This window comes from Poecile atricapillus, chromosome 8 (genome assembly GCF_030490865.1).
Source record: "Poecile atricapillus isolate bPoeAtr1 chromosome 8, bPoeAtr1.hap1, whole genome shotgun sequence".
In the NCBI taxonomy this organism is placed as follows: Eukaryota; Metazoa; Chordata; class Aves; order Passeriformes; family Paridae; genus Poecile; species Poecile atricapillus.
This window is the reverse complement of record NC_081256.1, coordinates 5,471,022-5,483,656: the sequence shown is the minus strand read 5'-3', so window position 1 is coordinate 5,483,656 and position 12,635 is coordinate 5,471,022. Positions and strand designations below refer to the sequence as shown.

At 40.5% G+C, this 12,635-nt stretch overlaps 1 protein-coding gene across 4 annotated transcripts in view; it reads right to left on the bottom strand.

Annotated features, from left to right (window-relative positions):
* WDR33 (WD repeat domain 33) overlaps nt 1-11,436 on the bottom strand; it is a 67,202-nt gene extending 55,766 nt beyond the window's left edge. For 2 of the 4 annotated variants that reach the window (XM_058844122.1, XM_058844119.1), the window contains exon 1: nt 11,283-11,436. The gene's annotated coding sequence lies outside the window, so the exon portion shown is untranslated. The remainder of the gene's footprint in view (nt 1-11,282) is intronic. The other 2 variants (XM_058844121.1, XM_058844120.1) reach the window with 1 other exon arrangement.
* Nucleotides 11,437-12,635: the final 1,199 nt, after the last annotated feature.

Sequence of the window (12,635 nt, the reverse complement as noted above, 5' to 3'; positions counted from 1 at the left end):
AGTGCAGCTGAATAAACACACTTGTTGTGAAAAACAATTACATCAAATACAATTTAATGTTATTCCTTTCCCTCTTTGACAGAGTATCAACACTTAATAACCACATTCCCAAAGATCTGCCTTTCTTTTGTCTTTTGGGAAAATGTGCACCTCTACTCTGGAGTGGATCCTTCCATGGCATCCCCTTCCCGAGGAAAGCTCTTTCTCGGTCTCCTCATCCAGCCTCTTTCCTTTCCTGGGAATCCCACCTCTTCCCAGTGCAAAAGAATTATGTGAAAAGATATATTCCAGACATAAATGTTCAAATTTTTGCCATCTTCAGCAACCATGTTTTAGAAAATAAAAGAAAAAAAAAGGGAAATAAACATGCACGTACACACCATTTTGCTGTTACACAGAAACAGGTTCAGCCCTACTGATTAAAGACTGAGAAGAGTAACAGACAAGTTCTCAAACTGATAAAATTTCCAGGCTGGAGGTTACACATGAAAAAAAAAAAAAAAAAAGATTCTTCATTTCTGCAAACCATTTCAGTAAACTGTCTTCCAAATATTTTAAACTGAGATAGACCCAAAATAATTTCTCTTTTAAGCAGAAAATGAACGTGAGCAAAAGATCTGTTTTCAGTCAGGGTTTCTACATCCCCCTTGCTTCACTCACCAATAGGAATGGAGGAGAGCTGCAGGTATGCTTAAAACCTGCAAGAGCATCAGGAAAGCACATTACCAAAGCCACTGTAAAACAGGCACTAGCAGCAGCACCAGGCTTCTATCACATTTTCCTGAAAATTCACTTGAAATCTGCCAAAACTAATTTGCATGTCTGTCAATGAATTAATCTCTCACAGCAGATGAGATTTGGTTTCTACTTCATTCAGATGCCATCATTTTTCTAAAGAGAAGATTAATCTTACATTTCCTTCACTGCACATAAGGTAAATCCACTCAAAAAACGCTGTCAAAATATGAAAATACCCCCTACTATGCCAAGTTGCAGATGTAGTGAAAACACATTAATCTGACCCATTCCCCAAATAGCTTTGTGTTTCAATTTCCTACTACATTGGAAAAACATTTAATCAGAATCACAAAACAAGATTACCCAATGTCTGAAAATTCTACATCTTTGTGAGACAAAAAAAATCAAAAATCTCAAGTAATTTTGAGTACTTTTCTTATTTCATGTAGTTTGTATTATTTTTATTTTAGAACAGATTTGAGACAGATTAAGCTGTTTCATTAAAATATAATGGTATCTTTCCCACTGATTATGAAAGAGAATTGGTGTATTAAGCAGGATTATAAAATTAAAGAACTAGAATCAATAAGGAAGTACAAAGTTGCCCGACTTTTTAGTCAAAAGCAGACCTGTAACAGTAAAAAAAACTGTGTAAGGTTCTTGACCTCTGAATATTTAAAAAAATTATTGCCATTTCTAAATTATGTAAAGGCACTGCAGCATGCAATTTTGTTGTTTTTACATGCATATCTCAAAAGATTTTCTATAAGGCATGCAGATGTGAGCTCAGAAGTTTAAACTTAAAACCAAAATCATTCTTGCAATGTGAGAGTCCTTAATTATCTACAGGTGCTGGAGGTCCATAATACTGCAAATAAACAAACTCAAGGCACAAATACTGTCCTGTGTTATACAACACTGCTATTATGCAACATCTCTATTCTCTGCAGCAAGCACATTTGGGCTCTACTGCTCTGCTCCCAACACACATCTGCAACCACTCTCTATTGTATTCTATTTGTGAACCAAACTTTCCTAGAAATGGGGTTTAAATTCTGATCATGCAAATCGAGGGAAAGAATTTAGCAGCCATCCCCTTTCCAGTCATTGTGTTCCAATAGAAAATGTAAAAATAAAATAAAAATCTCATTTTTCATTAAAATTGCAGAAACATATTTCGACTAATAATTGTCTAAGTCACAATAAAGTACTTTGCCCAAAAGGCTCACAGATCTGTTCTTTTTTGGAAATACTCCAAAGCTTTTTGTTTTATGCACAGTCCAAAATCTACTACATTGGCATGACCAAAAACCTAAAATGCAGAAGCACTTTTTTCCCCCTTTAACTTCAGTTCTGTACTTTCACAATGCCCAGTTTCACCATGAAGTTCAAACCTTTGGCTTTTCAACAGAACCTGAACAAATACACACACTGTATGGTGTCTAAAAGGAGAGAACACACAGTATGGCAAAATGGGATTATGCTGATGCAGTTTTGGATTTAAAGGATTTATTCCCTGCAGGAAAAGGAGTGCCAATATTTGATTGACAAGAAGGTCATACACCTTTAAGTTCCACACAAAAACACACAGTGCTCAAGAAGTTCTGAAACAGGAGAGCAAACTTACAGATAAATGGAGCTACCTAAATCCCCAAGGGAGAACACCTACAAACAGCCAGTCTGGAAGTCTCAGTTACAGCCTGGGGACAAGCTTCAACAGTTGAGCCTGCTTAGCTCCATGTAAGTTACACACCCTTTAACACCTTCTTTAAAAACTTCCTTCAAATTTTGGATTTCTAGTACTCAACAAATACCTCATAATCAAATGACAAATGTTCCTTATTTTATGCTCAAGCTGAACCCCTGACTGATTACAAAGCAGACATATTTACAGGAGATCATGTGCTAACACACGTTATAAAAAAACCCTCACAATACTTCAGTTCCTAGGACTCAGCTCCTGCTTTATCTCTCTGGATACAGTAAACTGGTTTCTGAGTGGAACAGCCTAGAATCATTGCCTTTCTGCACCTCACAAAAGTAACTTCTGTAAGCTAGTTTCTTGAGCTGTACTTGAAAACAAACATGGAAGCACGCACATGCAGCACGAGGGCCTGAGACAGATGGCACCTCAGCTAGAAGACAGACAGTATTTGGTGTCCTGCCATGATTTTACTATTATCAGTTGGAGACCTTAGTTTTACCTTAAAGTTTACTCACAATATTTTATTTTAATAAAACATTCTTCCTCCCTCTACACCTCCCAAATATCCCTTTATTTCAACTGCTGCTTAGTACTTATCAAGACCTGCATTATAACATAAACTGTCTTATTTATCATGAGTCCCTATGATAACAGCAGTTCAGCTTAACTAGCTGAAGACTCACAGCTTGGTTTTCATGCTGAAGTGATTACTGATGCTGCCTTACCTTGGAGTTGCTACTTTGTCAGGAAACAAAACTTTAGGACTGATGTTTAAAACACATAAACATGCCATGATAAATACTAAAAAAAATGACGTATGAAAAGTAGTTTAAAAGAAAAAAAAAAAGCCTGTCATCTTTGCTAACCTTAAATATAAAGACACTCTTCAGCTGGTTATAATACCAAAACTTAGTGAACAAAAAAGACATAGCTGAATCTGTGCAAGATGCTCCTCCCAGTTCCATTCAATATACAGTTGGCCTTCCTTGTGAGGAGAGCGTGGCTGTTTCTTATTCATTTGGCACTGACTGAAGCTCTCTGGGTCTCCTCTGTGAACCTGCTGAGCAGCCACTCATTCTGCACCTCCTACAAATCCAGGAGGCTCTGCCTGCCCATGGAGAACTCTGCAGATCTCCAAGATCCTTGCTGATTTCCAAGTGTTCCATTCTTCAAGTCCCTCTTGACTCAAGTACTAATGTTAGGTATGTAATGGAATGGACAGGGACAGACAAGAGAGGAAGAGAAAGAGTGACAAGAAAAAAATTCTCAAAAAATTCTCAAAAAAAAATTCTTCAGAGGACTTTCTTATCATCAGAAGGGAAAAGGACTAGAAGGACTGTGGCAGTTTGTAGAGCAAAACTTAAGTAGGGAAACACAGCAAAGTGTCTTTGCTTCAGGAACAACCTCCTGAAATTCTGATGATGAAGAAAACAAAGTTCATATAATCTTGCAACAGTTTCATTCTCCTCATTCACACTATGGAACTGAAACATACATAATATACTAAACACATTTGAGTATCTGAGACCCTAAGAGTTGCAAATTCAATGCTGACAAGACACCAAAGCCTTTTCAGTAAAATTTGGGAATTATTAAGAGTTGTTACAAAGATTTACCTTTCACAATCTTTATCTGTTAAATGATTAACAAACATATCCAGAAATCTTGCAACATTTGCTTCTGCATAGAAGAGAAGCTGCAAACATCAAAAGAATTAAGAAAATCTTCATGACCCCAGGAATGCTCCCTGCCTCTCTCTCCCCGCTTTGTTACTCAGGTCCATCTTCTGACAAAGCAATGCTGTTTGCCATACCAGTTTCTGGGCCAAATAAAGACAGAAGAGTGTCTTAAGTTTCTATAATTACACAACTGAAGTCTGGAAGGAGTAACAGAGGGCAGGATAACAGTGCAATCATGTATGATCATGTGAAAAAATGTGCCTTTATATATGAGAAGCATAAGAAAGTTTAAAAAGCCCCCAAAAACAACTAAAAGCAATGTTTTTCAGCAGTTATTAACTGTATTTCAAAGATCCTTTTTCTACTTCTCTCCCCAAAAAGAGATTTTATACTTCAGTAGAAACCCAAAAGTAAAAGAAATTTTTATTTTGCTGCATATTTTAATCTTAAAATCCATTCATCACCGATGTCCCTACCCTAACCTGCATCTAGATGTGGAGACTGTGCAATAGAACCCTCATCTTCTGAGCACCTCAAGGTTATTTACAGAGCTCACGTATTCAATATAAGAAAAGAAGAGACTAAACAACTGTACATGCACACTGCAGAATAAATGTCTAGAACATACTACCTTACAGTATTTTCTTCACAATATCCAAGAGGGTTTTTTAATGGAATTTTTTTATTCTCTTTTCATAAAAAAGATGTAGCAGATGCACACATACTTATCCAAGACAGAAATTTGTTATCTGCCCCATCATCAGAGTAGCTAAATTAGCAACTGTGTTTATAGCAAAATATGCAAATTAATACCTATCGTTGTTATGCCCAGACTTAGCTAAGGAAGAGACATCGTTAAGTCAAAGTAGTGGAACTGCAGCAAACAATTCAAACATTATTGAATCACACAATGCTGCTAAACAAGCCTGATGAACTCTGCTAATTATCAATGCTCCCTATTTTCGTCTTACTGTGGAAGCCAAAGAGTTAAAAACAAAAAAAGCCAACAACAAATCTGACCAAACACCTGCTAAATTAAAGAAACAGTCAAAGAAAACAGCACTTCTATTTTGATCAAATAAAGTGCTGACTGCAAATTATTTATGTGAAGATCTTCAGACCTGTAGCTTCTCACTATCTGCTTCAGTTAAGATTTGAAAGTCTAGCATACATGCTAACTATTCTTTTGTCACAGTTTGATGTGGAAGATTAATGTATAAACCCCTGTTTGCTGGTGGTTAGGCTAGAAACCATTCAATCCCATGAGGAACAAACTTACAAAGAAACAAAAAATAAACAGTGCTGTTTACTGTAGTTTCAAACTCCCAGTGTATAAAATTATAGACATCACCTGAGCAGTCCTAAGTTTTGTGGGAAATTTTCACCTGTTTTCAAACATAACCAACCTAGATATTTCTTCTATGACAAGAAACTAAACTGATGGGTGATGTATAAACATCTTATACAACTGAAAATTAATTAGAAATACACTTTCTTTTAACGAGAATCACAGAGCCAGTTTTTTCCAGGAATATGTTTTCTGATCTTTGCTTGTGGATTATGAGCTATGCAAATGCCTATATATGGTTATGAATATATATGCATATCTATATATATATATATAGATATATAGAGATATATATACACACTGCTAAAAAAACATATTCAAATTCTTTAGTAAACAGCCTTTGCTTTTGCCATTTAGTAGAGTTCACTAAAAGCATGTGATCATCCTCTGTATCAATACATTTCTCAGTAAAGTCAAGCTCACACAAAGCCTTTCAAGGAGAAAGGGTTCAGTGTCAGATTCTCCCTAAATACAAGAGTCATCAATCTCCCCATGAGAATGACAACTCAGTAGAATGACACATCACCAGAGTGCTTCAGTTTTAAAAGCTGGAGTTCTCCAAAAGTCTAAAATCCCTTGGCATTTCTTTCCTACTTCATATCTCCTGCCTTAAGAATATCAGCAAGTTTTCTTGTCAAAAGCAGCACTTTCATCACCAGTTCTATGTCAGTATTTTCATCTTACTATACAGAAAGCTTGGCAGCTGTGGCTTATATTAGTCAGGAGTCTACAGTTATTACTAGAAATAGCTACTTCATTTATTAGGTTTAGATTTGCTAAGGAAACGAAAATATTTGCATCCATCCATAGAGAAAGATTGCAAAATACTTCAATGACTGATTCCAGTATGATTTTAACTCCAAATTCTGTAACTGAGAAACAGTGCAAACACTGCAGAATAAACATACTCATTCAGCCTACACTCCTCTTCCCTGCAACTCTGCAGAATCCCCAATTTATTTTTTTTTTTTTGTGGTAGAATTGTAACATTTCACCAGTCTCTGCGAAGAGCTGCAATGGTTTGCTTACAAACATGGCCCAATAGGGAGAAATTTTCAAAGGTAAGTGGTGATTTTTACTGGGATGGGGGAAGGAGGACAAGGGTATAGTCATAGCTGCTTCTTGTGACCAAACAATTTAAGTGTAGCAATAGCTACTGAGGGAACTTTAGCACTGAATTGCTGAGATGACCCAAATTCAAACTAAAACTGCTGAGACCAAAACCAAAGCAGCCCTGGCTTGACCCCAACTGTGAGTTCCCTCCCATGACCCCTCCTTCAAGTCAACATGAACACCTGATGAGCACACTGGACATGCACCTAAAAACCTGCTCAGTGTTATGAGACCATTTTAGCTAACATTGGTCAAAACTTAGAGCAGCCTGTCAGGCAACTGACTATTGAGAATTCCAGGGAATGACTCCATGACCCAGGAGGAAAAGCAAAGGATCAGAAGCAGGGGAAGTTAGCACTCAGCAATGCCATGCCAGATTGTTGCACAGATCCACTGCCTTCAGGCTGCAAATCCAGCACTTCCATTAGCTGGAGCTGTGGTGCTGTTTAACCAGCTCAAAGTGCAGCTCCTATCAAACCCAAAACTGTAGATGAATACTCCTATACCCACAATAAATAAAATATGAGTCCCTGTGCTGCCAAAACCATACCATGAACACAAAACTATACCAAACCCATAAACTACTAAAGACTCCTCGTTATCCAGTCTCTGGCCTCTTTCAAAAATAGACACATTAACATATTCTTTTTATAGTGTTTCTTTTGGATTTGGGATAATGATTTAAAGGAATCCTCAAATGCTTAAACTGCAGAAACATGGATTAATTCACGTACCCCTGTGCTCATACAGAATTATATAAAACATTATTATAAAGAACTGTTCAGTGCCAACAAGTCTATGATTCTAGAGGCAAAACTGCTTTTGGCCTATCCTGCCAGACTGCTGAACCTCATGGCACTCACTTTTGGGTAAAGTCACAGGTGAGCGACTAAGATCCACCTTAATTCCAAGCTTTGGATTAAAACGTGGTACTGTAGGCATGACCATAATTTTGGGGATGTATTTTCAGAAGAGCTGATCTGTCAGATGAGAGCAGTGCATGCTGCCTCTCAACAAGCTCACCATCACCCAGTGCACCCCAGGTCAGTGCTATGGCAAAGACAGGGATTTGCCATCACCTCCTCTTTCCCACCTCACTGGTTCCAGAACCCGTGTCTAATATCCAGGCCAAAATAGAAAAGTGAGCCAAACCAAACATAAACTTCCTATTTATGCTCCCAGAAAGGGTCCCCCTGTACAGTCACCTGCACCACTACAGCAACTTCTGGACAGGCAGAAGCATACTATAATTTGAATTATTTAAAAGGACTAAAATTCTAGGTTAAATAAAATTTGAAACTACACTGATAATCTTTTCAAAGCTTTAGAAGTTAATAGAATTTATTTTTTTGAACCAATATACTTCATTATACTGAAGACTAATTAAATAGCATCAAAGAGCCCATATAGCCTATTACTGTTCTTTGCATCAAAATCAACTAACAAAGTGAACAGAAACTTGGAAGAGTTCAGATTTAACAACAGTGTATGGAAAAAAATCCTATTTAAAGGAAAAATGAAGTTGAAGATAAAGTTCTAACTCTTTTACTGATAGAAAAAAATGTCCCAGGGTTATTTGATGCAATATATAAGAGAGGAAGACATGTTTTCATTTGTATCTAAAGAATGTGAAAAATTGGACATACTTTTTAATATTCCATCTATAAGTGTAAGAACACTTATATGTAACTGCTTGAAACAACACAAGTTTTATCAGGGTTAGACAACAGTGACGTTCAATACTGTAGAGAGTCTTTCCTTCTACTGGTGAGAGAAAATGTGATTTAAGCCACAATTAGTGAAAGTGCTTAGAACAGAACCCCAGCTTTGGTGCAGAGATCAGTTAACTGAGTTGCACAGCACTGAGTAACTCGGTCTCCAGTCCCCCTCACACGCAGAGTGTGCTGTGCAGATTGAGCCCTAAGCACTGCACAGCCCTAAGCAGGACCTGGAATCACTGCAAACTCACTGCCTTGACAGCAAGTGTGTAGCAAAAGTACTATTACCACACCAGAGGAACCAGCTTGCTGCTTTCCTGATAAATGAACACTTTATCCCCATTTCAGGTTTCACAACAGCATGGTTGTGACTGGTATACCCAGCCTGAGTGTGGAGAGCAGGTTGGACCAGAAGTGACGTTAAGAAATGCTGAGTAGCTTTTTAAAATAATAATGAGCAAGAACAGATTGCTGGGAAGTTTAGCACCATTTGGAAAATAGGGGACCATGGATGCGCTAAACTGAAGTAAAATTAGTAGCAAAACACAAATAAAAACCAGTCAGCTATCAAAACCTCTGTTTCTCTGCTCTTACCTTCAGATATTTTCTATGATAAGTAGCAAAACCCAAGGTTATCTTAAGGTTTTAATCCTTTGAAAGACCCTTAGCACATCTCCTCCCCACCACCAAGCTCTGACAATGTTCAGTTTCTGCACTGACTACACCAACCAGGCCCGCATACATGTATGTTTACTTTCAATAACAGAACAATCCAGTGTCAGGAATGCAAACATGGCAAATAAAGAACAAATTCTGTAAAATTCACAAAAACACTGCAGATAGCTTCTGGCTTGTTTTCACAAGTAGTTTTCTAAATTACAACCTCTATCTGAGCAAGGCCAAAATAATTTTCATTTCCAGTGTTACTGAACCAACTCTTGAAATTCCCTAGACACCTGGCTAGCAGATGCACAAAATGAAGTATTTTGCATGGAATCATCCCAGTACAAATTTAAACTATATAACTTCCATATGGCTACTCAGCCTGTCTTCTCCATGACTGCTTTTTCAGGTGAGTCAGAAGACTCCTCTGCTGGGGATGGAAACAAAACAGGAGACTTCTTGTCCCCTCCTCAGATCAAGGTCTCTGCTCCACCAAAAGAAGTCATTCCTAGTACTTCTAGCCCAGGCAGTTTGGGATTATTGAGCTTTTACTTCCTGTGCTGATATCACAAACACAAAACTGATGAGAAAATTTAAATTCCAACAGTCCAAACAGTGTAATACATACTGCTCCAAGGGTTCAATGGAGGACCAACACTTTGGGCAACAGGGAACAGCTCTCACTGTTTGCAGTGACTGATATTTAAGTCAAAAGATTTCAGCAGCTCAACAAGTAGTTACACCTAACATTCTCTGCAGCTCTAAGGTATTTTTTCTCTCCCCAGTCGTTCAATACTTTCATCTATTTTTAGTATCTACATTTTCAGATCTTCTCATTAGAACTATTACAACACAACAATATATTAATAATCAGATTTTTAAAACATGTTTAATAACTATATATTCTTAGAGTAAGATGATGGCAGAATATTGCAGCAAATCCCTGAAAAGTAAATGTCAGTTTATTTGAAAAAGAACTTAGGAGCAGGGAAGACTGAAGTATTTTGGCACAATAGTTTTTGCATACTATAAACTCCTTGACAGCAATATTGCCACTCTTGAAGGAAGGATAGAGAATAAGTTAAACATAAAAGTTAGAGCACTGAGTTAAGCATAAAAGAATAAAAATATGCTGCAAGGATGAGGGACTACTGCCTACACAGAAAAACAGATTCCCAAGTATTATCCACAAAATGCAAGCAAGGCTATAATGAGGTACAAGATTTGTAGAGCACAGAACTAACCTATAACAATTCTGTCAGACAGATGTGTTCATACAACTGCTAATATTAAAAAATACTGTATTTGAGACTATACAACTATTTACTCCTAACAAAGAAGCTTATAACAGTTAACACGAGAGAAATAACACAGACCTCTAAGGCGGCAGGAAGTTTAATGAGTTCTCTCCAAGGAAAAATAGCTGAGCTACTTTTTTCAAGTTGAACACGTCCCCTAGGTTTGCTACCCATGCACAGGCTGATGAGTCTCAGTCAGTGGAATGTGACACCACATGATCATCAGCCCCTCCACCATGCCAGCACAAGCAAGTGTCTGCTGCACACTGTGTGTTATTACACTGCAGGGAACGTACTCCAACAACAGTGTTGTTCTACAGCATTATACAATACAAAACGCGAGCAACAGCTCTCTCGGGATCCATAAGAAAACTGAAAACAATGGTTTATCATCCTTCTAACAAAGTTCATATAGTCCTAAAGAACTAAGACTTTTCTTTACTAGCAAACGCAGGTATCTCACCTGGCATCGGACAAGCTTAAATTAAATAATATCCTTAAATACTACGTCTGTGACTTTTTCTTCTCTCTCGTTAATACACGGAGGATTACCCTTGTGAAAGACTACATAGGTAAAAAAATCGAAGCATCTAACAAGGTCCGTAATGGCCAGAGCTCCCCAGCCCCATCTTCAAAGCAGCCACAACCCGATCTCCACTCGGAAGCAAGGCGGAGGAAAGAATAAAACTAAAAAATAATAAAATTAAAAGAAGTAGAGAAAGCCAAGATTAAGAGACTCGGGCGAAGCCATCAACAGACACCTGTGCAGTAAAGAGAACAGGGGCCCTGCTCTCCGCTTCCAGGCCCGGCCCTAGAGCACACCCCACCACGGGACCCGGCCGTGACGCTGGGCCCTAGCCCGGCTCTCGCCGCTCCCCAGGGGCGGCGACCCGCTGTTCCCGTCGGCGGCCCCCGCCCTGCCCCGGCCACACCGCTTCAGGGCCGCGGCCTAAAGATGGCGGAGGCGGCCGCGCTTCCCCGGCTGCTCACCCGCCCCGCCCAACACTGAGCCGCACTCACCGCCCAGCCAGCCTCTCGTATCGGGACTCCGCGCCCCACCAACACCTCGCTGCCCGCCTCGTCCTCCTGGCCCCGGCAAGTTCCGCCGCCGCCGCCTCACGACCCACGGCCGCCCGCCATCTTCCCTCCGCCTCCCCCGCCAGCAGCGCACGCGCCCCACGCCGGCGCGCACGCGCACTACGTCAGGGCACGAGGGCGGAGGCGCCTCGCCTGAAGGGCCGCGGCGGCAGCGCGCGTGCGCCCTTGCGGTGGGGCGGGGCGCGCGCCGCTTCCGCGAACCAGCCCGGCCGGCGCACAAATTACAGTGCGGAGGCGCGCCGAGCTGCGCGCATGCGCAGAACTCCCGGCCGGGGGCCGTCCCGCGTGTGGAGGGGGCGCTGGGGGTCCCTCAGAGCCGCCGCTCCGGGACCCCCGGGCCGGGACCCGCGTCCGGACACTCCCGGGAGCCCCGGGCCGGCCGGCTCCAGCTTGCCAGAAGGGGCACTGCCGGCGGCCAGAGCGATAACTGCTTCCGGGCACAGCTGTGTTCTGTGCTGCTCCGTGTTGTCACGTTCACCAAACGCCCAGGCGCTACAACACAGTCCGCCTTGTGTGGCTCCCAGCAATACCTTCCGAGCGGGCCGTCCAGGGAGCTGGTGCAGTGACCGTCTCTGGAGGTGTTTAAGGAAAGACTGGAGGTGGCACTCAGTGTCGTGGTCTAGTTAACACAGTGGTGCTTGCTCAAAGGTTGAACTCGATTTCAGAGGTGTTTTCAAACCTAATCGATTCCGTGGTTCTGTTCTCCTCTGTCCCTGTTACCGGGCTTCAAAACACAAGCAAAACCTACCAATCTCAATGCTCATAATAATCTATTTCTGTTGGATAGTGGAAACTCCCGAGATAATTTACAGATCACTAGGTCCATTACACTCCTCCTTGGTAGTCCTAAGAGTGCGTAAGATTACAAAGGCATCATCAAGTAGTAACGTGGGAGTGTAGATGAAGAGGTGCAGAATGGCTTTTTCCTCTAATTAGTTGTGATTAAGACCTAAGAGTTCATGTGTTTCGATGAAAATGTCTTAAAGCTGCTTGAACAGAAACATTTTACAGAGCAAACCGGGTTCAGGAGAAGCAGCTACTGGGAAGCATATGCTGTATCAAAAAGAGACACATTTACAAAATAAAGATTTGCTGCGTTGGTTTTTCTTCTTTAGCTATAATTATTCTGACCCTGTTAAAGCTCCTGTGGTCGGTTACAGATGCATGTGTGGTTTACAGGCTTGCAGGAGCCACTGCCACCCAGCTCATACACAAATCTATCTGAGGTAATGTGCTCTAGGCGAGGTGAGCCCAAATAGTTGTCACACACCAGTA